This window comes from Chanodichthys erythropterus, chromosome 3 (assembly GCF_024489055.1).
Source record: "Chanodichthys erythropterus isolate Z2021 chromosome 3, ASM2448905v1, whole genome shotgun sequence".
Lineage (NCBI taxonomy): Eukaryota > Metazoa > Chordata > Actinopteri > Cypriniformes > Xenocyprididae > Chanodichthys > Chanodichthys erythropterus.
The window spans coordinates 59,698,457-59,724,563 of NC_090223.1; the positions used below are offsets into that span (position 1 = coordinate 59,698,457).

At 37.9% G+C, this 26,107-nt stretch overlaps 2 pseudogenes; both read left to right on the forward strand.

The window, feature by feature from the left end:
• LOC137006055 (zinc finger protein 721-like) overlaps positions 1-26,107 on the forward strand; it is a 970,851-nt pseudogene that overhangs the window by 923,256 nt on the left and 21,488 nt on the right.
• LOC137007303 (tripartite motif-containing protein 16-like) lies at positions 3,447-8,366 on the forward strand (annotated as a pseudogene).

Here is a 26,107-nt window from a genome sequence, read left to right on the forward strand (position 1 = left end):
TTATACTAAGGAACAATGATTGTGAACAAACAGGACGAGACAATGTTGACATAACAAAACAAAAAAATGACAATGAAGACACTCGCCAAACAAAACAATGTGATGAGCCTGAACACAATCCCTCCCAATCTCAGTTTACAATAACACTAAAAAGAGAGGAGTGGGAAATGATAAAGCCTAATGTAAGACAAGGATTTAGGTATCTTAGTCAAGGATGGACAGACATCATTTCTGAAAAAGTAGGTAAAAAAATGCACTGTGTTTTGTCATTTAAATACAACAGGGTAAGGCCAGAAACATCTAGAAAGCAGTGGTCACCATTCTGGCACGGAAAGGCGCATCGCAAGTTCCATGGTTGTGCATCCTTCCAATTTTACATATATAAGAAACCAACAACAGATGAATCCACAGTATCAGTTTCTGTCAGTGTGTCTGGAACAATTGATCATTCGGGAACAGCATTTTTAAGGAGGTGCACAAGTACTGTAACTTGGAGAGGGAAACTCTCAAACAGATGCTTGGTGAACACAGACCTATGCATTTACACACTAAAAAACTGGCAGCTGCAGATGAGGAAAAGCTGCTAATGTGGAAAAACAGCAGCAGTGGGAACCGAAGCTGAGTTCATGACATCCCATCTGCAGTACTTGCACAGTACCACAAGACAACCCAGTTAAAGAGTATCCAGATGACACCATTGCTGTCCTGTAAAGTGTCTACTTAAAATGAATTGCAAATGTACTGTCTACATCACTGTATCAACATTTCTCATTTAATCATTTAATTTTATTATTACAGATGCAGTGACTTCTCAAAATTCCAAGAGTCAATCGAAAAGTGGTGTTGGAGAAGTCACAGATTTCCATGCAAAGAATTGAGGTAATATAAACTGAAATTTAGCTCTACAATTTGAAAGAAAATATTATTTATTTATTGTTTAAGAAACTTTAAATAATTGCTTTCAACATAAATGTGGTGAAATTAATATCTGAAACAAAACTGTTTAAAAAAACAACAACAAAAATTGTTTTCACAGGCAAGACTCATTATGTCCAGGTAAAAGGACATACAGTCCTCCTTTTATGATTGTGGTGTAAGGAACCCCCTATCGGCCCAAAAACGGACTCCGACACGCCTGGGCGAAGGTTTAAGCGTGTATGCCTTTTCAGCGTCTCTATTAAGTTCACTTAATTTCACTCGCTTAATCTGACTCCAATTTCAAATGATTCTTATTCTAAGGGTTGTGTTTCCAATTAGAAATTAATCATTTGTTATGTATTTAGATATTCGATTATTCTGATTACCTTATATCTTCAATTATTTTGTTCACTGCAGTCCCAGTATCGCTTTAGAAGAGTTACTTCGGCCGATTTGAGCACTCTTCCCGGACACAAACTCGTCAGTCTGACCTTAAACATTGGATGCAGGGTAAATATCTACCTTTAAGACGGTCGTGCTCTGCTTACTCGTAACAAAAAGCATAGTTTTGATATATTTATGAAAACTGCAACTTATTTAAGGCAGTGATTGTCAGAAATCGAAATGGATTTAATTGACGTGCCCCATGCTCCATCTATTAAACCTTTCGTATGAACAATCCTGAACACAGATTTGAGGTAATACCTTCACTTTGATCTACTAGAAATAATGGATTAAGAATAATACAGAATCAACCAAATTTGTCAAGTAAAAATATATGATGCCAATTACATTACAATTAGACAATTAGAAGCCAATTCAGAAATAATAAATGCATAACATCAATTACTCAAAGAAATGCATATATACACAGGGATGGGTGAATGTCCCTGGGGGGTGGTGCATACTGTAGATGTGTGGGGGCAAAGCGTTGTCCTATGCTATTCTTTTAAGATCTTCTCTCCAGATACGCTTTATTGCTTTATTGCAGGATGCTTGATCTCAGTTTTCGTTTAGCAGGAAAATCAAGCCTTACAGTGGCAATAGATTGTACCGTGTTCTGTCATGATCACACCGAAATGCAGCCAACAGCGATACCATCAACCGTGGTCATCGATGACAAAAGGTAAGACTTAGTCTTTGTGTATCTTGATTTACAATTACTTCTAATTGGTAGTAACATTTTCACTAAGCATATCTTATAGTTCTTAAAGTTTTTAAAGTTCTGAAACACAACTGAGCCTACCAAGATTGGCTCAAAAGGTTTATTAGTACCTTACATTTATTTAATTCCAAATCAAAAATGGTTCTGATCATGACAGCACCATGGCTTGTCGGACAAAGCAACAGTAACTAAGGGGGGCGGCTCTTTGCGAAGGGCCAATTAGAAGCAGGATGTGGGTGGGGAAAAACTCCTGTGTGTATGGGGAAAGGGGAGGACAGAGAGAACAGGAAAGACAAACTCCTACATTTAAATAACATATAGAAAATATCTGCTTGATAACTTATTATGAGCTGGGATCAAGCCCAAATAAGCAACTACACTTTAGAAACAAGCCCAAAAAAACGCGACCCGCGACTACCAATATTTGTAAGCGACTTTACAGAAAAAAAAGTATATAATATTACTTATAATAAGCGGACTTGGCAACACTGGTACTTAATTGTATCAACCAGAAAATGCTAAATGCTAATTTTGTTGTGACTGTGGTATTTTCATTGTGGAGGCATAGATAAATACATTTGTGTGTAAATTATTGAAAGGAGTAAATGAAAAAGACAATTAAGTAGCATAGAATCTTGCTGTACATAAAGCAAGATTGATTTTATGTTTCTATGTTGATTCAATGTTAAATAAGTGATTTAATTTAGGTTGAAAAGTGATTGGTTTTACAACCATCAATCTATTTTTCATCATTGAAATAACATTAATTCAGGGTGCAAACCTGATGAAAAATCAACTTAAATTTCAACATTGATTCAATGTTAATTTGGTTAAGGCATTAACATTGATTCAACGTTGATTCAAGGTTGGTCTGCTATCTGGGAAGCGATAAAAGCATTGCTTATGCACGTTGTAGTCATCGAAGAAACATTTTTTTTTCCTCAGCTATTTGTTCAAAACGTTTAGTTTTTTTAGTTATAGTTTATGAGCTCATTGTTTCTGCCTAAATTAATACATGATGTTAGCTAACTGCATGATCTGTATTATCTTTCACATTATGCATTGTGAAAAGCATTTTACAAATAAATGTACATTTAAAAAATAATAACTAAAAAGTGACAATGCTGTAGTCTAAAGTCAGTTACACTACATGACTTCTGCCCAGATATTCACCTAATTTTCAATCTAGAGAAGATAGTCCTGAATTCTGAGTTTCTCATTCATAAATAAAACTCAGTCATTCATGTGACTCCACTTGAAGGGCACATAAACACAGAAGTGTCTCTCCTTAACCAGGAATGAGGAAGCTGCATTTCAACTTGTCAGTTCAGGGAAACAGAAACTGAAGTGTTGAGCTGTTGTGTGTTTGTGTCGCTCTCTGTATTCATGCAGTAAAATGGCAGAAGCCAGAGTTTGTCAGGATGAGTTCACATGTCCAGTGTGTCTGGATCTCATGAAGGATCCAGTGACAATCCACTGTGGACACAGTTTTTGTAAGAGCTGTATTACAGGCTGCTGGGATCAGGAGGATCAGACGAGAGTCTACAGCTGCCCTCAGTGCAGACAGACCTTCAGTCCAAGACCTGCTTTAGGTAAAAACACCATTCTGGCTGAACTGGTGGAGAAACTGAAGAAGACTAAACTTCCTGCTGACTGTTACGCTGGAGCTGGAGATGTGCAGTGTGACGTCTGTACTGGAAGAAAACACAAAGCCGTCAAGTCCTGTCTGGTGTGTCTGGAATGTTTCTGTCAAACTCATTTTTACCGTCATGAGGAATATCACTCTCGTAAGCCACACAAAGTGATCGATGCCACTAGACGACTATAGGACATGATCTGCCATAAACATGATAAAGAGCTAAAAATGTACTGTATCACTGATCAACAATGCATCTGTGTGCGGTGTAAAGAGTATGAACATAAAAACCACAAAACTGTATCAACTGCAGCACAGAGGACAGAGAAACAGGTATGAACTGAGAGGCATTGTTCGCATAGAAATGAAAGTGCTGTCATTTACTCATTGTTTTTACCATTTCTGTCTGCATGTTAGTGATAATATCTTATTTATATTAAAGTCCTGGGACTCTTTTGCTTAACCCCCCCCCCCCCCCCCCCCCAAAAAAAACACAACAATTTGCATATGGGCCCAGGGCTGACTTGCTACGCCACTGAATGAAGGTTTTTAGTATGAAGGGAAAATAAAATCCAAACCCACATGGCCCTGTATGAAAAAGTGCTTGCCCCCTGAACCTAATAACTGGTTGGGCCACCCTTAGCAGCAACAACTGCAATCAAGCGTTTGCGATAACTTGCAATGAGTCTGTTACAGCGCTGTGGATGAATTTTGGCCCACTCATCTTTGCAGAATTGTTGTAATTCAGCCACATTGGAGGGTTTTCAAGCATGAACTGTCTTTTTAAGGTCAAGCCACAGCATCTCAATAGGATTGAGGTCAGGACTTTGACTAGGCCACTCCAAATTCTTCATTTTGTTTTTCTTTAGCCATTCAGAGGTGGACTTGCTGGTGTGTTTTTGATCACTGTCCTGCTGCAGAACCCAAGTTCACTTAAGCTTGAGGTCACGAACAGATGGCCGGACATTGTCCTTTAGGATTTGTTGGTAGACAGCAGAATTCATGGTTGAAATGTTGTGTTACTTTTACACCAGACGTAATGGGACACACACCTTCCAAAAAGTTCAACTTTTGTCTCGTCAATCCACAGAGTATTTTCCCAAAAGTCTTGGGGATCATCAAGATGTTTTCTGGCAAAACTGAGACGAGCCTTTATGTTCTCTCTTTCTTATGGTGGAGTCATGAACACTGACCTTAACTGAGGCAAGTGAGGCCTGCAGTTCTTTGGATGCTGTTGTAGGGTCTTTTGTGACCTCTTGGATGAGTCCTTGCTGCGCTCTTGGGGTAATTTTGGTCGGCCGTCCACACCTGGGAAGGTTCACCAGTGTTCCATGTTTTCACCATTTGTGGATAACCGCTCTCACTGTGGTTCGCTGTAGTCCCAAAGCTTTAGAAATGGAGACTGATAGATCTCAATTACTTTCTTTCTCATTTGTTCCTGAATTTCCCTGGATCTCAAAATAATGTGTAGCTTTTGAGGATCTATTGGGCCCCGTTTACACGTACATGGTTATTATGAAAAACAGAGACATTTCCCTTCGTTTGTGCCTTTTGTTTACACGCAAACTGAGAATTTGCCTCTGAAAACGAGTCTTTCTAAAAACTCCGGCCAGAGTGGAGATTTTGAAAAACGTTGTTTGCACGTTTGTATGTAAACTGAGACAAACGGGTGTTTAGCCAACGTCACCGTATGCTCCAGAGCTCGCACCTACGTCAAAAGTGCGACCTATGCTTACATGTGATCATGGACTTGAGCTTCTCGTTACACCGCCACCTACAGGTTTGGCATGCTCTTGACGGCATATATACACGGGTACGTGTAAGTGAACACTTCTGAAAACTGACATGTGTGCAAGATGTTATTTTTTAAACCAGAGAGGTTGAAATGTCCATTTATGAAAATAGCCGCCCACGTGTAAACATAGCCTGAGTCTACTTCACTTTGTCAGGCAGGTCCTATTCAAGTGATTTCTTGATTTGCGAACAGGTGTGGCAGTAATCAGGCCTGGGTGTGGCTAGAGAAACTGAACTCAGGTGTCATAAACCACAGTTAAGTTATGTTTTAACAGCACTTTTTCACACAGGGCCATGTGGGTTTGGATTTTGTTTTCCCTTTATAGTAAAAACCTTCATTTAAAAACTGCATGTTGTGTTTACTTGTGTTATCTTTGATTCATATTTAAATTTGTTTGATCTGAAACATAAAACTGTACATTTTAATAATATATCATCTTTGTAATACGTTAAATAAGTACAGTTAATTTGATGTGTTGAATAACATACTGAAGCACATAAAGTACTTGATTATAATTGTGTTATTCAGTATATTATAAAGTTATAAAGTTATATATAGTTTAAATATACTAAAGTGCAACATCATATCTTCAGCAGCTGAGAGAGGCTGTGGAGTCTCATAAGGTGAGTCTGGAGAAGAAGAGAAGTTTGAGAAGTCTCAGTCAGACTCACTGAAGACACTGTGTGATTGTGATGTGTGTCCTAACAGCGCTCTGCACAGACAGCAGTGGAGGACAGTGAGAGGATCTTCACTGAGCTCATCCGCTCCATCGCGAGAAGCCGCTCTGAGGCCACACAGCGGATCAGAGATCAGGAAAAGACTGCAGTGAGTCGAGCTGAAGGACGACTGGAGCAGGAGATCAATGATCTGAGGAGGAGAGACGCTGAGCTGGAGCAGCTTTCACACACACAGGATCACATCCATTTCCTGCAGGTAACAGAGATCTAGAAGAACAGGATCATAGTGGACTTAAGAGAAACATTTCATGTCAAATAGTTTTTATCACTAAATAATGAATAAGAGAAGAAAGTATCTGATTGTGTGAAAGGGCTGGATTAAGAAGAGTTACTGAAGATCAACAAGAGCCGCACAGATCTGATATAGAGCAGGTTATTGGCTGAAGTTTTGATTTGTGTTTTCTGTAGAGTTTCCAGTCTCTCTCAGCTCCTCCTGAATCTAGACGTACGTGACGATCCCTTCAGTTCTCTCTCCTCTTTTGATGGTGTGAGAGAATCTGTCCGTCAGCTGAGAGACAAACTGGAGGATTTGTGTAAAGAGGAGCTGAAGAAGATCTCTGACAGAGGTAAAGTCCTGCGCCTCCATTATACAGACATGTGTAGAAAGATCCTAAATGTGAATGTACAACAGTTCCTGTGATATATAAATGTCCATGTGCACAATTCTTAAATTACATTGTTCAAAGTTTATCTTAAATTCAAGTGTAATGTGAACAAGTGCATCAAAATCCACCTTCAGAACGGCCACAAATATCCCTTGATGGTTCAGAAGTACGGCACTCATCATCAAGAGCAAGTGTTTATATACATGATGCAGGATGAAATTTAGGATCAAATCTGATACGTGTGTTTTATAAATGAGATTCATCCGCTCTCAGAAATGAGTCTTTCATCATCTAATGTCATATTGTACAACATCATATTAGAAATGACTGCATTTGATTTTGTCATTTCTCTTCACACTGTTCATGTCTGTTGATTTCCACAGTCACATTCACCAACATGAATCCCAAGACCAGGAACGACTTCCTACAGTGTAAGTCACTGAGAAAACAAGCAGAGAAACTCACTGAATATGTTCATGTTCTTCCTGGAGAAGGTGAAAGAAATCATGATAGAAGAGTTTAATAATTGATCATGATAATGATGATTCAGGATATCTGGTCAGCTGAGACACTGATGATAGACTGAACATTGAGCCATGAAGAGTTCAGATACATTAAAAGATCAGATTGATCATTCCTGATTGTGATGTGTTTTATCTCCATCAGATTACCATCAGTTCACTGCGGATCTGAACACAGTGAATGAACGTCTCCGTCTGTCTGAGAGGAACACAGTGATTACTAACACTTACCCAGAGACTCAGTCGTATCCTGATCATCCAGACAGATTTGATTATCGTCCTCAGGTGTTGTGTAGAGAGAGTGTGAGTGAGCAATGCTCTTACTGGGAGATTGAGTGGAGTGATGGTGGTGTGTTTATATCAGTGTCATATAAGAGCATCAGTAGGAAGGGACGGGGTCATGAGTGTGAGTTTGGATATAATGATCAGTCCTGGAGTTTGACCTGCTCTTCCTCCAGTTACTCATTCATACACAATAACATATGGACTCCCTATAAAGCCCATCATCATTAGAACAGTGAATAAGAATCACTACAGAGTAGGAGGGAATGAGAATAATCACTATAGAACAGGAGTGTATGTGGATCAGAGTGCAGGAACTCTGTCCTTCTACAGCGTCTCTGGAGACACAATGATCCACATCCACACAGTTCAGACCACATTCACTCAACCGCTCTATCCTGGGTTTATGATTTATCGTAATGGATCATCAGTGAAACTGTGTTGATGAATCAGAACAGACTGTAGAGAGATTCTGCCCATAATGCTTTGAGCTGATGATGAATCCGTGACAGTGAGATGTTAACACTCTGAGGTATCGCCGGCGATACCACTGCAGTTTTTTTCTTACCAGTGTGAAAGAGACTCAAAATACTTTGTCAATGTTGCACATACAATTAAGAGTTGTACACCATTTTAATCTGTGGAATATCTTCTTTTATTTGTGTACACTCAGAGTAAAAACAAAATGTTGTGCTTTTTGCAAAATAAAGAAAACGAACATGATGCCTGATCTCTCGTCTCCCTCTGAATGAAGTCCAATCTGATAGTTCTCAGAAAATGAACTGTAACTGAGTGAATACTAATGACAAAAAATTAGACTTATGTCTAAAAAAACGTTGAAATGTCAGGTTTTAAATCGTGTAAGTCAAGTCGAAAACAAATATTCTCTGTTTATGTAATCTGTATGAAAAGAGAGCCATGTCAGAAATCCGTGATTCAGCTCATTATCCAATAATGCGGCCACGCCCACGGAGTCAGCGCTATTCAGACGCAAATTCAGTCAATACATGCATACATCGTCTCAATCGTGTATTTATTGTCTTGAAAAGTGTTTTGGATAGCCATAGTTAGCAATCTCTGGCCTCTGTTAGTTCGGTTAGTTCCTGGATTGCCTATTCTTCTTTAGCAGGCATTTGTGGACTAAAGGTGCACAGAGCGCCCTCCGGCTGCAAGTATGAATTGAAAACACAGTATCCTGCGCTCATAGTAATGACAATAAATCCTGAATAAATATTACTCCTCTGTATAGAAAATTGACAAACATATGAGAATCCATCAATATTTCTCCAAATGTGCATACTTTTAAGCTAAAAGCCTATATGAAATGCCATAGAGGTAACATAATTGTTCAGACACTTTGCATCACACAAATACATTATATTTTAAAGAATATAATAGAATACCATTATTTTAAATTGTAATATTATTTCACAGTATTGCTGTTTTTTTCTGTATGTTTGATATACACCACATGATCACAGAGGGTTTTTTCACAGCCCATTTCAGGTCATTACTATGTGATTCTTTTGTCTTCTCTCTATTGTTTTATATGAAAGAGTAGTCAGCATAATTTTTTACATAATTTTGAAGCAAAAACTCAAGTATACAACCTCCAATACCCAGAAGTCTTGTGAACACAGATTTAATATTATTTTTTTGGCCTTATTTCAGTTACTTAAGTTTTTTGTTATTTTCAATAACCACGCATAAACGTTATTCCTTCAAAAACACAAACATGTTCATACATGTTCCACACATATTATGGTAACCTAGTTTGTGCTGAATACAGTGTAATGACACTTTTGTCATTAATATGTTTATGAACAACTGAAAAAGCACAAATGTCAGGGCATGTCAAAACTTCTCCAGGCCCCAAATCAGCCTCAGACTCCAGGGGGTTATAGAGTCTCTTATTTTCTCTTCATTACATTAATACTACAGCAGAACGTTTGCAGTTGAAATAGACAGGGAGAACACTGTGTGTGTGTGTGTGTTTGTGTGTGTGTGTGTGTGTGTGTGTGTGTGTGTGTGTGTGTGTGTGTGTGTGTGTGTGTGTGTGTGTGTGTGTGTGTGTGTGTGTGTGTGTGTTTACGTTCATTGTACAGGTCTGATATAAAGAATGTTTTTGCTTAGGTGGCCAACATAGAAAAGTTTTGCTCAGCTAGAAAAAAAATTAGAGGGAACGTTGGTTGTGGTTACTGTGCTTTTACAACAAGAAATATCACATTAAAAACATCAATACTGTGATAAAAGCATTGTAAATGTTATTTTTACTGTGCTTCTTCTACAAATACCACTTTGGAACTACACTGGAACGCAAACCCTCAGTGGAGATGCATTATATCTGTCATGAGGGAGCTAGTATATGTAGCAACTGTGGACGAACCAGACAAATGAATCATTCAGATGATTCTTTCAAAACATAATTCTAATTCAGAATTGAGGTTCCGTCTCCGGCCCGTCTGCAGATAAAGCCAGGCTGATTACTTTTACAACACATGCTTCCTGATAGCAGAAGCGACATACCAAAGGGTCACCCAAGAAGACACAGTTTCTTTGATCATCAGAGCAAAGAAACAGAGAGACAATGCAGACCCTTTTGTGTCCTTACTTCACAGGAAAGCCAAAGAGACTGTTGAACAAATAAAACTGCTTCAAAATTGTTCCAACAATTTTAACGGACTTATCAAACATCTTTTAAGTACATACATTTTGCATTATGTGTCCACAAGTACTACTTGTAAACATTTAGGCTTTAGAACACTCACAATTCATGTAAATGTGTTAACTCTTGACTGAATGACTGAAAGTATGCCTTATTTGGACTTGATTTATTTCTTTCCCCCTTTCCTATATCCTGACTTGAATGAAATCTGTTTAAAATGTATTGTATTCCATTTAATAGAAATTATGTTAAAATGGCACTCTCTGCTGAAGCAGAAACAGGATGTAACACTTACGTTTTATTGGGGGCAGAGGAAGGCCCTCTTGAAACAGGACAATATCTGATTGGCCAAAACTCCTCAGAGGTGTGACAAACAACTAAGTTTAAATGATCATATTGCAAGATAGTGAAGGGGGGGAGTTGGTTAGAAAACGAGGAAGGAGTTGGTTTGGGTTAAAAAAAAGAAAAGAAGCTAAGACAAGTACCAAGAACAATGGAGTAACAAGAAGAACAGACCAGCCGCTCATTCAAGCCATCCAACCTTCACTCACTTTTCTTTTCTTTTACTTAATTCTCCTTTAGCGCTGAAAGTCTCGTGTTCTAAGTTTCGCCGCAAAGTTCAACCAACGACTTTTACCCCTTCAACTCCAGCGACAAAGAGACTTCCCTTTAATTTTTCAGCAAGCTCAAACATGATTGGGTTCTACCGAACACAACACGGACCTTGAATACCCTGCGACAACTCATCGACTTGGAAAACTCTTCTCTACACGCCAACGAGGGATATTCACATTCAAAGTCGACGCAAGCAAGTACCTCCAGATTAAAACTGAACTGGTGCATTTAATGATTCATGGTTCGTTCAGGTCAGATCTTCTGAAAAGCACAACTTTGCTAGGAATTCATCATATCACACTCTCTCTCTCTCTCTCTCTCTCCTAAACTCTTCCTCTCTCACTTCCTGTCTTACTGCAACGCGTATGAATGAATGTATGTATGTGTGTGTGTTCGTGGTAGATTAGCTTGTGTTAGAATAAATAAAATCTCTTGTGATTTTAAAAGAAAGTGTCTTGTATTATGTGCTTTATGATTTAATGTCTTAAACTGTGATCAAGCTCCCTGCTCTAATCAGGGTTTTCACGATTGTTGGATATCCGTTACAAGACCTTATTACGGCTCGAGCAAATGAACGCTGGGCGAATCAGTTGCTCGGTCGTAATCTAAACAACTCTTTATAATTCCCTAAATATTTCATTTGAGCTAATTTTACTTCCTAGGGTGTTTTCCCTACATATAATTAATAACAACAAACAGAAAAAAACTTGATATCAAACATTAGGGCAGGGTATTTACAATTACTCACCAACATGTAGCACACGTAAACTTGAGGGCCAAAATCACCGCCATCATATCTAGGTGGTGACATAGCCCAGCGTTTCCTCGTCCTGATAAAAGCAGGGCATTGCCATGCATTTAATTGACAGCCTGTACTCTGCAGGGGGTGTGTCTTTTTACAGTGCATATTTACCTAAGCTTTAGGAAGTAAGTACTACATGTCGTTTCTTACAAGGTCTTACACCAACCACTAGAGCTACAAGGAAGGAAGGAAGGAGAGTGAGTTTATCTTAGCACTTTTGTTTAACAGGTGCTTGTGTGGTAGATATGTGAGGCTATGCCATCAGCAGTGGAGAGTGTGTGCAGTAGGGAGGTCGATGCCTATTGGTCCCTTGTCCAAAACTTAGATCCCCCAGAAGACATTACCTGCCTCACACTCCATCCAGGGTTTGAAGCATCCTGTCTGAATCCTTTTGTGCTGCAGATAGCATACATGAACTTCAGACAGGAGCATGGCCCTCTCCAAGCCAGAAGACAAGAGTAGGTTTTGAGCAAAAATTATTTCACACTGCAATTCAAAGAAACAGCTTTTCTACACCAAAATAGTAAATCCTGTTAAGCAGGTTTTTAAACTCAGTGGTTCCCATATACTTACTATAAAAACAACTTTGGTGTTGTGTAGTACAGTAGAATATCAGCCAACAGGACATGCAATATTTAGGGGCCAAGCACCGAAGGTGCGTTCTTTTTTTTTTTTTCTTCTTCTTCTTCTTCTTCCGCTCTGAAAGTCTATGACAGCCCATAGAACCGCTTGCGGGCAAGTAATGAAATTTGGCACACAGTTAGAGGACAGTCTGAACTTTGCCCATAGCAAATTTGGAGTCTCTAACTCATTCCCTCTAGCGCCACCAGCTGTCCAAAGTTGCACTGATGTTTATGTTAATAACTTTTGAACCATAAGGGCTAGAAACAAAATTCTTTTTTCCTCTGATTCCTTGACGTCATTTTCCGTCATGAAAATTTTTCCGCCATTTTGAATTTTCTGAAAAACGTACTTTTTCGAACTACTCCTAGGCCGTTACTCCGATTTTCACAAAAATTGAACCAGATCATCGTCAGACTATGCCGACAAAATGTTATGGAATTCAAGTTGATTCCTCAAACCGTTTTCGAAAAACACGCAAACGAATTGTACGTAGTGCCTGCGAAAATAGACATAAGGCTGTATCTCCGCAACGCTTTATCGTATTCAGACAAAATTTGGTACCTGTCATCACAAGCATGACCTGAGGCAACATTCAGCGTTTCGGCGCAGCACCACCTAGTGGTGCGGAGATATGAAAAATGGCTATTTTTGCTTAGAACTTCTGATGGGTTTGTCCAAAAATCATGAATTTGGTTTCGATGGATTTGGGCCATCATGCCGAGTCGAATGATATCCAATTTTCCCATATCAGACATTTTGGCCGTCTGCCATTTTGAATTTTGTGCTAAAATGCTGTATTTTACGAACGCATTAGTGTATTGTTACGAAACTTGGTATGGGTCATCAGGACAAAGCCCTGAAGGAGCCTGATAAGTTTTGGCACAGCGCCACCTTGTGGTCAAAAGTTATAACAAAATTTACAAAAATGCTAATAATTTTTGACTATATTAACCGATTGTAATGAAACTGGTCTCAGTAGATTCCTTGGGTCATGTTGAGAACATAGATATCAAATTTGCTATAGTCGGCTGAACTTCCTGTCCGCCATATTGTTTTTCTTTAAAAACCTACTTTTTCGAACTCCTCTTACACCATTGCTCTGATTTTCACCAAAATTGAAATGTATCATCTACAGACCATGCCGACAAAAAGTTATGGATTTCAAGTCGATACGTAAAACCGTTTTCGTATACCGGAGCAATGAATTTGAGGCATGTTGTAAAAACGACTCTTGAAGCTGTATCTGTTCAGTGCTTTGACATACTGACACCAAACTTTGCAAGTGTCATTGTCACCTCACTCTGACCAAACCACAACAATTTGGACACAGCGCCACCTATTGGTCGAAAGTGATGAACCAGTAAATCCTCATTTTTGATCATTTTTCAGCTGTTTTACCTAAAATGATCTTAATAGGTCTTTAATTGCTCACTGCTGCAGTTAGCCTGATGCTCCCAGTAGTGTTGGCTTGCTTCTTGTGCCGTTTTTGTGCTTGGCCCCGTAATTGCTGCTTGTAGCTATATTTACAATTGGAATTGTTTACTATGAAAACATGGTATGATCAAAATGTAATTATCTCCACCACAGGCAGTTCCGATACACAGCATACAGGCAGGTTGTCTGCTGGGTGTACGGAATACTAGGCAGGAACATTAGGAAAGCCATACCTTCATGTGTTGTGTCAGCAATAAGGAGGCAGTTTGCAGAGGAGGGACAAACATACAAAGGTTTCCAGTGACCAAACTTGGAAGACGATTAATAAATACATTGAAACAAACTGTACTGGTAAAATTTTTCTTTTATTATATGTTAAAACGTGAGTGTCGTGCGAGATGGAGGCTGACTGCCTCATCCTTGGCAACCTTCTGGAGGGAAGAGGTGAGGGTGGGTGGTGCAGCAGAGGACAAGACAGCACTGCTTTCTTGTAGGGCCTGTGGTGACTTGCAGTATTCCTCTACCAGAGAGACCATAAGATGTGTTGCGTATCCTTAAGGAGAGAAATGTTTAGAACACATTTAGTAAAATTTTTTCACATAAAAAAGATATTGAAAAAAACTAAGTGAAGCTACTAACCGTAAGATGGTTTCTCCTTGATGGGGTGGACTACCCAGCCACCTTTCCGAAACCGTGGGTAGCGAACGACGTAGCGTGCCTCACCCTCACTGGTTCGAGCTTCATCTCTGTTGCCATTACTATTGAAATGTAGGGCTGCTAAGAGAAGTCTGTACGAGATAAGTAGATAAAACATTAGGTCTCCAAAGCTAACCCAATGCAGTGAAATGCAACAGAAATACATGACATTAATGTTTTCAGTTCAAATGGGTCTAAGACAATGACTCATCTTTGCAATTATTTTTTTGGCAAACAATATGTAATGCTGTTATCAATCTATAACATTTTGGTCTGCTATACAAGACTGCATTAGTTTTCAGCCATATTCATTCTGTCATCATTTACATGCTACAAATGTACAAATGTATTGCAATATCCAGAAATTGAAAAAAAAAAAAAAAAGGATTAGTATCAATACTTTTAAGTGATAACACTACCTGCTGTACATCCCAAGAAAAGAAAAGCCAGTGTGTTTGGGAGCAAAGTGCAGAATGAGGGAATGGTAGGCCTCCAGGGAGAATGTCTGATGCTGAGGTGACAATTGTTGAATATCCTTTACCAGTGCTTTCCTGGCAGCTACACTCTCCAGTTTAGTGGCTGCTGGTGATCCTGAATAAAACATATAGTCATATAGTCTGTCGCATTTCATAATACAAGTCATTTTTAGTACACACTTTTGATAAAACCAAACTAAACTTAACAAGCACTGAAAAAAGTTTAGCCTCAAAACATTTTACATCTTTTAACATAGGCTATTATGTTGTACCTGGTTCCAGCCACTCCTTGTCTCTTGCCTTTCCTTCCAACGGGTAAATGCAGGAGTGCTGTGTTCATGTATGTCCTGTACATGATTTATCATACTCTGCCATTTTGTCTCCATCTCATCTGGATCTCCTGTAGGGGTGGAAGCTGCGGTCCAGTAAAGATGGTTGATAATGGCTGGCCTCCACAGCTTCAGATCTTCACAGTCCCTCTCTTTTGCAGCAGCATCCAGTGCTTTCTGTATACCTGTTCCAGAGCAGACAAACAGAGCAGAGCAAACTAATTATTAGAAAAAGTGAATTTAACTACAAAAAACAAGTTTGTTATATAGAACTACCCACATCACAATACATACTTTTCCCAATATGCCAGACATCAAAGAAATGCCTTGTTCCTTCTGAACACATTTCTTCACGTACCCACTTGGCCACCTAAAACACAAATTGATTTTATAGAATTTAGTATTTATTTTGAATGATACTGTGCCTGTCAATGCTGATCAGCTTTAGATCTCTCCTAGCATCATTACCTGCCGATTTCTGTCTGTTATCAGAGCAGGCACTTGCATGTCTTGGTCCATCAGGAACTGCATACTCCGCCTTAGACCCTCTAGCTCACACCAAAAACTGCTTGGGACTTCTGAGCTCTGTAAAACCGACTGATTATTACTGAACAGTAACAGTAATATCGGTAACTAAATCAGACACAAGATTTCTGTGTGACATCAAGCAGGATCGTCTAGTTAGGGCCATAAAGATTAAAAAAAAGTAAAATGTTTAGAGGTGATTAAGCTGGTGACAAGAATATAACGACCGTTAGGATCTGTTAACGTGGAAATATGTTTGAACGGAACAAAATTACGCAGTAATATTGCAACCCCTCTGGCCCTACATGAAAAAGTGGATTGAAATACATGGGAAATCCAATTACATTTTCGGCGCTTCTGTTCACCATGCTTAATGTGCGTCTCCTGAAATGGAGCGTAAATACGAGAACACTTTAGCTCGCTTCACTGACTATTAAAGCCACGCACATTCGAGCTAGCTAAAGTAATATCGACTCCTTGTGGTGAAGTTATTGTATGTGCCATTTTACAAAATATATCAATTTAGCTGCAGAATTGCCCAGATAAAATTAAGGGTGAACAATAATAAACAATAAACACAAACTACGTCCTCCCACCCCATCCAAGCCGCTTCCCCGAACCAAGCGGCGTAAAAAACCCATATATACTGTGGAGCTGAAATGTAACATAAAGTGTAGCAGTATTGCAAAATTACAAAACCAATAAAACAAAACAAAAAATAGGAAAATACCTGAGAATGAAATGCACCTCAAATCCCTTTAAATATTTACATATGAAGAAAAAGACAAGTTAGTCATCAAATCAATAAACACCAAGAATGCCCTGTCACGTATTGTGCTCTTAACATAACGTTAAAAAAAATGAAAGAAAAATATACAGATCAAACTGATCTGCGCCAGCTATGATATAGTACTCATGAAGGCCCCGCAGACGGTATGACCAAACACATAAAAGTCAAAAGACTTGCCAAACAGTCTGACTGCTAAAAACATTTATGCAGACTGCAGAGTTGTCCTCGACTGTGATAGAGTCAGCAAAAGCTTGAGCCTTCTCGGCTGAGTGAAAAACATGTTTAGTTGAGTTGTGGGTCACGAGAAGGCGAGCAGGAAAGAGCAACCCATGTTTAACATTAGCCTCCTTGAGCCTTTTTCTCACGGCGTTGAAAGCTTGACGCTGTTTCAGAACCTCTGAGGTGAAGTCAGGAAAGATGAGAATGCACACTCCGTTGTATGTCAAAGGTGAAGACAGCAAGAAGTAGAATCTTCTCTTTATCAGGATAATGATGCAGCCTGGCCACCATAGTCCAAGGACGGGACTGTGCGTTACCAACCGGGCCCGTATGGTGGGCACGGTCAATCTTCAGAGGTTTTGGAAAATTACTGGCGCCGAGTATTTACACAAGGAAGTCAGCAACAAATTTTGTTAGTTTTACCATGTTAGTTTTTTTCTGCTGTAACAAACGGTACAAATGACTGAATCTATCATTTTATCTTATTTTGATTCTAAGGATGTTATACTTGATTGCACTGTTTTACTACTTTGTCTTCTGGGTAAATTTCATCTTTACAAAGCCAGAATTATCCACTGTCAACACAATTTTAGTTTTTACTTAATTTAAGAAAATGTCAAAACATTAAAATCAAAGGTGTCGGAAATGTTTAACATCCTTGAATCTTTTGTAAAGAACCTTTAAATTTATAATTTAATTTACATTCACGAAATGTAATACTGTGTTGATTTAATTATTATAATCTTTTGTGATGTCCGTATGCCCCCTATTTTAATGCATTTATTCTATATGTATACTTAATGTACAATTTAAAAAGAAAATTGAGTTTCAATTTAGATGGACACATGAATTAACTTGTACAACCTTTTTAACATGTTTGTTTGTATCTTATTTGTACCTTTTTATTTTAATACAAAGATTATCTGGTAAATCAGTTAGATTTCTATGCACTTTTGTGATTTTAGACATTGCTGTGTGAACAGGACTTTTATTTTGGAGTGACGACATGACGTCATAAGACTGCGCCGAACTCCTGCATCTGTTGTGATTCTGCTGAAGAAAGGTTTGTTTTAAGAATTTAATCTGTCTAAATCTATAGAAACAGTTCAATGAATTATATATTTGTTTTTTTAACAAGCGATGTGAAATTAGTTAATTTACTATTTAATGTATTTATTTATCTAACTGTAATGGAGGATATTTGTGTGAGTAAAACTCATCCACTGATGAGAAACAGTAAACCTGCGTCTCATTTCTCTCTATATATCATAAATCAGTTTATCATGAACACGAGTTCAGTCTCTGGAGAGTAATGATGGAGAAACTGAACTTTTCAACTCTGAGTCAATTGAATCAAACACTTTGAGAAATGATTCAGTGAATCACGACACGTGCTGCTCAAACAGTGAACGAGAACAACAAACACTAACAAACAACATGTTTTCTTCAAAAAGTAATCATTTAAATATTTTCTATAATTCATTAAAATACCAAGTATAGATCATAGATGCCTACATATAAAGTGTTGTTTATTATAGTGTTAGTTTTCAGTGTTTTTGTCTAAACCATTAACTATGTTAATTCTCTTCTTAAAGATGGAGTTCATTAAAGAGGAAGAGAGTGAAGACATAAAGATGGAGTTTATTAAAGAGGAGACCGAAGACATGAAGATTGAAGAAACATTCAGTGTGAAACATGAAGAAACTGAGGAACAAACAGGTTGGTTTTATTCTCACAGCTGAACTCAGTCATTTGATCATTATTAAAATGTCCAGATCTACAGAAATAGAGAATATTTTGTGCAACATTAAATTCAATATCTTCTTCTGAATAGAGAACAATGGAAAAGTAAAGAAGTTTTTCTGTTCATGCTCAAAAGTACTGTACTATCATTTTAACATAGCCTGGGTGCCAGCCCGAACCCCGCCCACAACATTTTTTGGACGGGAAGTTCGGTCTGGACTCGATCCATTGTGGAGTAATTATGCTCGGCTCCCAGAAGGGCGGGCTTTAATCGATGATGGACAGGCTATCTGCGGTTACGTAACCATCCACGTCATCAAAGAGCACGCTTGGGTTGAATTGGTTTTCACCAACGATGACTGCAGCTGGAGTAAGATGTTTAGATTCCGCTATCACGTCTGTAATAAAAGAAATCGACAGCGCATTAATTTTAAAAGACGAACAAAGAACCGCAATCAAGGCATTTGTCGATGGGAAAGATGTGTTTGCCTTCCAACGGGATTCGGCAAAAGTTTAAGTACAAGTTCAACATACGTCACTTACTGCGTTGCTCTGATTGGTTGTAGGTCTATCCAATTGAGTGCAGAGTTTTCTTTTTTTACTGGTTCAGTTAAGACACGCCCCATAATTCAAGTGCAATGGAGCAGTATCAGACTCACATTCTGCCTAGAATATGAGTATGACGAAGTCAGGCTAATTTTAACATACTTTAACATAGCAGTAATTGAACATTAAAGTAAAAGTTCACCCAAAAATGAAAATTATCCCATGATTAACTCATCCTCAAGCCTTCTTAGGTGTTTATGACATTCTTCTTTCAGACGAATGCAATTATTGACCTTATTCTGAATAATACAATATTATGATTAAGGTGCTTACATGAGTTGCTTTTAGAATATTCCTTTCATGTTCCTGTTTTACATGTTATAGAACATAGATCGATTAACATCACATGTTCTCTACAGAATTTCACATATCACCGCACGTAGTGTTGGGCGATATGGCTAAAATTTCATATCCCGATATAGCTCATTTGATATCCCGATAACGATATACATAACGATATAGCAATTTTTCTGTTAATTCAGTTTATGAATAGTCTATACAAAATTGCAATGTGGAAATGCAGTTTGAAATGATATACAAAACAAATAAAGGTAGTATGGACTAAATTTCTATTTTATTTAGAACCTTTTTTTCAAGCAAGACTGTTGGTAATGTTAACACCTGCCATTAAAATATTTCAACATATAGCAGCCAACTTTTAACAGTAACACCACCCAGACTTCTCTTGCAGCATCATGTAGGTGTAAAGATGTTTCCAAGTAGTATTCTTAAAGAGCAGGCAATAGAAAGCAACCAAAAATATTGATAATGGCCTGTCTATTCCTATTGGATATAAAAAAGTAACAAACTGAAAACCTCTAAGGTTTAAAGAGCATGGTGCAGGGCAAAATACCAAACATAAACTTCAAAGTTTAAAGTGCAACAGCCACAAAGTCAGCCTCAATATAGTTTTTACAAAATCCAACAAGTGAAAAAAAACCTTTCAAGTTTGAATGGTAGAAGCAAACAAAAATAATACAGGCCTACAGTCCTAGCCCCTAAAAATAAATGTTGGTTATAAAATACTACACACGGAGCCTTTTAAATTTAAAGTGCAGCAGCCACAAAATCAGCCTTAAAATAATTTTACAAAATCCAACAAGTGAAAAAAAAAAACTTTCAACTTTGAATGGTAACAGCAAACAAAAATAATACAGGCCTACAGTCCTAGCCCCTAAAATAAATGTTGGTTACAAAATACTACACACGGAGCCTTTAAGTTTAAAGTGTAGCTGCACAATGATTACAATATTTAAGAGGTAAACCAAAGAACTTCAAGTAGGATGGGTATGAGAACATAAAGATTTGCCAAATCTAAGGTTCTACAGGTTGAGTGCAAGGAATACAAGCTGGTCAACTCTTGCTGGTTTCAGTGCTGACCTCTGGCATGACACAATGTTCCCACTTGCACTGAAAGCCTGCTCTGATGGGGAACTTGTGGCAGGGACATATAAATATTTCCTCGCAAGCTTGGCCACTAGAGGAAAATGTACCTCATTTCTCTTCCACCATTCCAGTGGTTCTGTGTCTGAACCTGCTTCCATTAGGAGATAGAGGCTTAGCTCCTTTTCAATTGACTCTCTGTTTTAAAGTGGAGCCACTTGGCTTGGCTTTGCTGATGTTTTAAAGTAGCTGCTCAAACTCTTCTTTTTCTTCTTAGCAGGAACCTCCTCTTGCTCATCCTGACCTATGGCAGTGATTGATGGAGGTTCGCCAGCGTCTCCGTCCTGATTATCTATTTTCTAATAGCCTATATTTAGCATACTACTTATTAAATCCAAACAATTTGTTGATGAAACGTTGATTAAAATTAAGATACAATTAATAAAAAAACGAAATTAAATTTAAAGACAGACTTTGTGCTTTCAGTTTTTAAGTCTCTTCGGTGAAAGTTTTAAAAGATTATTTTAGTGCCGCTTTAGAGCGCTCACGTCCGTAGGTGGAGAACTAGCGGAGTGTTGGGGTGCCTTCACTGCTCTAAGGTATTACTGACTGTGTACTGAAATATATTTGTATTATTTTATATATCGATTTAGAGATTAAGCACCCACCAATAGCTAGATGAAGACGGTGGCCAAAACACTGTAGGCGTGTCATTTCATTCAGCTGAAGGGCAAGGATGTTGTTGATGGCATTGTCAGTGGTGACACAGACAAGCCAATCCTCTTGCAGTCCCCACAATTGAAGAGATTCTCTGAGTCCTTTGGCTAGCATTTCTCCAGTGTGGTCTTCCGGGAAATAACTTGTCTGTAAACAGCGGCTGCAGAGGTTCCAATCTTGGTTGATAGTGTGCCGTCAGGCTCATATATGGATGTGTCGTTCGGCTCGACCACATATCTGTAGTTGTAGCGTAGAACATCCCCTTGTGAATCTCTGCCTCCACTTTGGCCCGACATGCATCATATAAATCAGGTAACACAACTTTAGTAATGTGTTTTCGGCTGGGCATTTCGTATCTCGGATCGAGTGTTTGCACCAACTCACAAAACCCGCGTTTCTCGACCGTGTAGATTGGAACCATATCTTTGCAGATATGCTTGGCAACAGCAGAAGTGATGTCCTTCCATCTGTGGGAGCTATGGCTATATGGTGTGCCACGCGTAAAAGCCTGTTGCAGCGTCTGTGTCTGGAGTTTGTTTTGAGCGCTTACGCCACCACTCGACGCTGCTTTTGCAGTTTTTGCTCGTTGACTCTCTCTGTATTCTTTTTCGTGGTTCTTGCGCAGGTGATAAAATAAATTAGTAGTGTTGGAATCCGTTGTTGGCACTGGGAGCCGCAAATTTTACAAACAACTGTTGTCTGGTGTACGTCGTTCTTCTTATATCCAAACCACATCCATGCAACAGAAGTCGCCCCTCTTTTAGGTACAAGCTCCTCGGTTTGGGTTGGCTGGTCATCTTGTTGAGAATTACCCTGGTCTGAACCGCGTGTACTATCGTCTTCCTCCATGTTTGTTTATGTATTGCAGCGTGCATGAGCATGCCATGGCATGAGGTGCATCTTGACGTAAAATTCTGCCGTAAACGCCTTATCGTGGCGTAAACGATAGAGCCTTATATAAAATGATATACATTTTCTATCGTCCAGACGATATATTTCGTCATATCGCCCAGCCCTAACCGCACGGTTCATCTTCACTATGGTACCATATACAGTTTTGGGTGTTTCATTTTTAATTTTACGGAAATGGATACGGAGCCCCGCATATGAATGCAAGAAAAAATAAATTAATTGTGTGCATAATTTACTAATTCGTTCACTTGATCATGTGCATGATTTATAAATCGAGGGAACAAATTAGTAAACCATGCGCACAATTTAGTAAATGGAGGGAATGAATTAGTGAATCTTTTGCACGAAAGATTTATTTTCCCTCTCATGTGTGGGGCTCTGTAAATAGACGATGGTGGATACAAATTCTCCAGCAACAGGCCTCCTATGCACTTTAATTTGGCAACATTTCATTCATGCCACCTTTACAAACTCTGAGGTACTAGATGAGAGATGAGGTGAGAGGAATTTGATTTGTGGCTTCTTGCTTGAAGCTTGCTCTCTGGTTGACCACTGCCGTGTGTGTATTATGTGTCCTGTAGCAAAGTGCGGCAAAAACTCCCACATGACGTTAAAGGGATAGTTCACCCAAAAATGAAAATTTGATGTTTATCTGCTTACCCCCAGTGCATCCAAGATGTATGTGAATTTGTTTCTTCAGTCGAAATTATGGTTTTTAACTGCAACTGCTGCAGTCTGTCAGTCAAATAGCAGTGGATGGGAACTTCTAATATAAGAGTAAGTAAAACTTGCTTAGACAAATCCATATTAAACCCTGCGGCTCGTGACGACACATTGATGTCCTAAGACACGAAACGATCGGTTTGTGAGAGAAACCGAACAGTATTTATATCATTTTTTACCTCTAATACACCACTATGTCCAACTTCCTCCAAATGTCTAGAACCGGCCCTGACTTTAGTGATAAATCACATGATAGCGCTGACAACAAGTTTCTGCATTCCTCTCTGTGGAAAGTATTAACAGGATTTAAAAAATGAAATAACCGACATGGGAAAATTACATTGGTTAGAGGTTCAGAATTTTGGTTTTGATTACTTTTCGGTTAATTGTCCAGCCCTACATGAGTGCCGCGTTTAAGACGGCGTGTCAAGTTAAAAGAATTTCAACTTTTACATGCAGCGCCACTCATCAATGTCAGTTCCAAAACAGTGGACCAATCAGAAGAACTGGATCAGTTCGCCGCTCTCAAGCAGCTCTGGTCTACATGTCTTTTCCTTCTGCAGCAGCAGTTGGAAAATAAAAGAGCATAATCTCGCATGATGATTATGATGATGATTATTGTTTATTTCGAGCAATAGTAACATAACAAAGCAATGGAAGCATTTGATTATACAAGGTAAGTTCACCTTACATAAACAACATAATCAATTGCTCGAAACGGAGTGGGAAGAAGTCATACTTATTTAAACCCACCCCGGTCTGTTACAAATTAATAGAAATACAAAAACAAAAGTAAATGCTTCCTTAATTATTAATGTTATCATATCTCTCATGTATTTATACACATATGGAAAAGAAAAACAAAAACAAAAAAAAACAAACACATCTCAATACACTCATATATTACCACAGGTAACAATTATAGTAATACCAACAATGGTAACCACAATACCAACAAGGTAAGACACACAGCCAATAAATACATTAACAGACAATTAAGCCCCGTCATCCTTGTACTGTGAAAAAACCTTCTGTTTATATAGAGTTTTAAACTGATGAATGCTTTGACATTGTTTGTATTCGAGCCCCAGACCATTCCATAATTTAACCCCACATACAGACACACAAAAACTCCTCCTGGTAGTTCTGACCATTGGTATTAAAAAGTTCCCATAGCCCCTCATACTGTACAGCTGCTCTCTATGCGTGAATAACTTTTGTATGTTAACAGGTAATAGATTATGAAATGCTTTAAATAAAAATTATGCGGTGTTAAATTTAACAAGATCCTGTATTTTTAATAACTTTGATTTGAGAAAAAGTGTATTTGTGTGTTCAAGATATTCAGCTTTGTGCATTGTACGTATAGCCCTTTTTTGTAAAATAAAGAGTGACTGTATTGAATTATTATAATTGTTCCCCCATATTTCAACACCGTAGCTTAAGTATGGTAAGATCAGGGAACAATACAGGGTATGGAGTGCAGTATAATCAAGAACATATTTGGCTTTATTTATTATTGCAAGGCATTTGGAGACTTTGTTTTTTATGTGTCTGATGTGAGTTTTCCAAGTTAATTTATTATCTATTGTGACACCTAAAAATTTGATTTCAGAGACATGTTCAATTTGTATCCCATCTATCTCAATGGGCTTTTTCGAGTTATTTTTATAATTACCAAATAATATGGCTTTAGTTTTATTCAAGTTTAGAGATAATTTAATGCTATCCATCCATTTTTTAATATTCCTTAGTTCAGTATTTACAACATTAACAAGCTTATCATAACAGTCATCACAATAGAAAATATTAGTATCATCTGCAAACAAAACACACTTAAGTTTTTGTGAAACATTAAATATATCATTGATGTAGTTGAATAATTTTGGGCCCAATACCGACCCCTGAGGAACACCACAAGAAATTGCACAACAGTTAGATGAGAACTAACCCATCTGCACATACTGTATTCTGTCACTTAAATAGCTTTTTACCCATTTTCCAGCCACCCCACGTATCCCATACCTTTCTAACTTCTTGAATAGTATAGTGTGATTAATAGTGTCAAAGGCGTTTTTCAGAACAATGAATATTCCAATAGTAATTTTTTTTATTATCCAGTGCATTTGATATTTCTTCTATTGCATCAATTATAGCCATTGAAGATCATTAGCTTCTGAATCCATATTGACTTTCGTTAATTAGTTTATAATTTTAAAATTCAAATTTTTCTAATCGAATATTAAAAATTTTTTCATGAATTTTTGAAAATTGAGGGAGCAGTGAAATCGGTCTGTAATTAGTAAAGTTATGTTTATTTCCATTTTTAAATATTGGTATAACTTTTGCATTTTTCATTTTCTTGGGAACACAGCCATTTAACTTTTTTAATAGTGCCATATTGATGGAGTGACAGTCCATAGAATATTTATTTTTAGACTTTTGAACAATATCCATTACTTCTTTCTCACTAACTGGTGAAAGAAAGATAGAATTAGGATTTTTTTCAATTTTTCCAATATTATGCTCTATATGTTCATCTGGGATTCTTTCTGCCAAATCAGGACCAATATTTACGAAAAATTTATTGAAGCTATTAGCTACTTTATCCATATTGCGATACTCATCATTTGAATCAACAAAATATTCTGGGTATGTTTTTTGTTTTAAACCTTTTTTGAGAATGTCATTTAATACATCCCATGTTCCTTTTATATTGGTTTTATTCTCAGTTAATAATTTCTTATAATATAATTTTTTGGCTAATCTTATTACATCAGTTAATTTGTTTATGTACAATTTATATCTAATCTCAGCTTCTTTAGTTTTCAATTTAATGAACGATTTATAAAGATTATTTTTCTTTTTACATGCATTTTGTACCTTTAGTCATCCAGGGACATTTTGAATATTTCTTCTGTTTGCTATAAACTGAAATGGGGCAGTGCTTATCATATAATGATGTGAATATTTCTAAAAAGTTATTGTAAGCTCTGTCTGTATCGATTGTTCCATAAATGGAGCTCCAGTTTTGCACTCCCAGGTCATCATTAAATGCATTAATTGCTTCTTGAGTTTGTAATCTTTTGCAAGTCACATTACAGATTTCATTAGTTTTAGGGTGCTTTCACACTTGGTTCGATTGCCTGGACCGAACCCGAGTTCGATTACTCCACCCTTCCCCTGCCC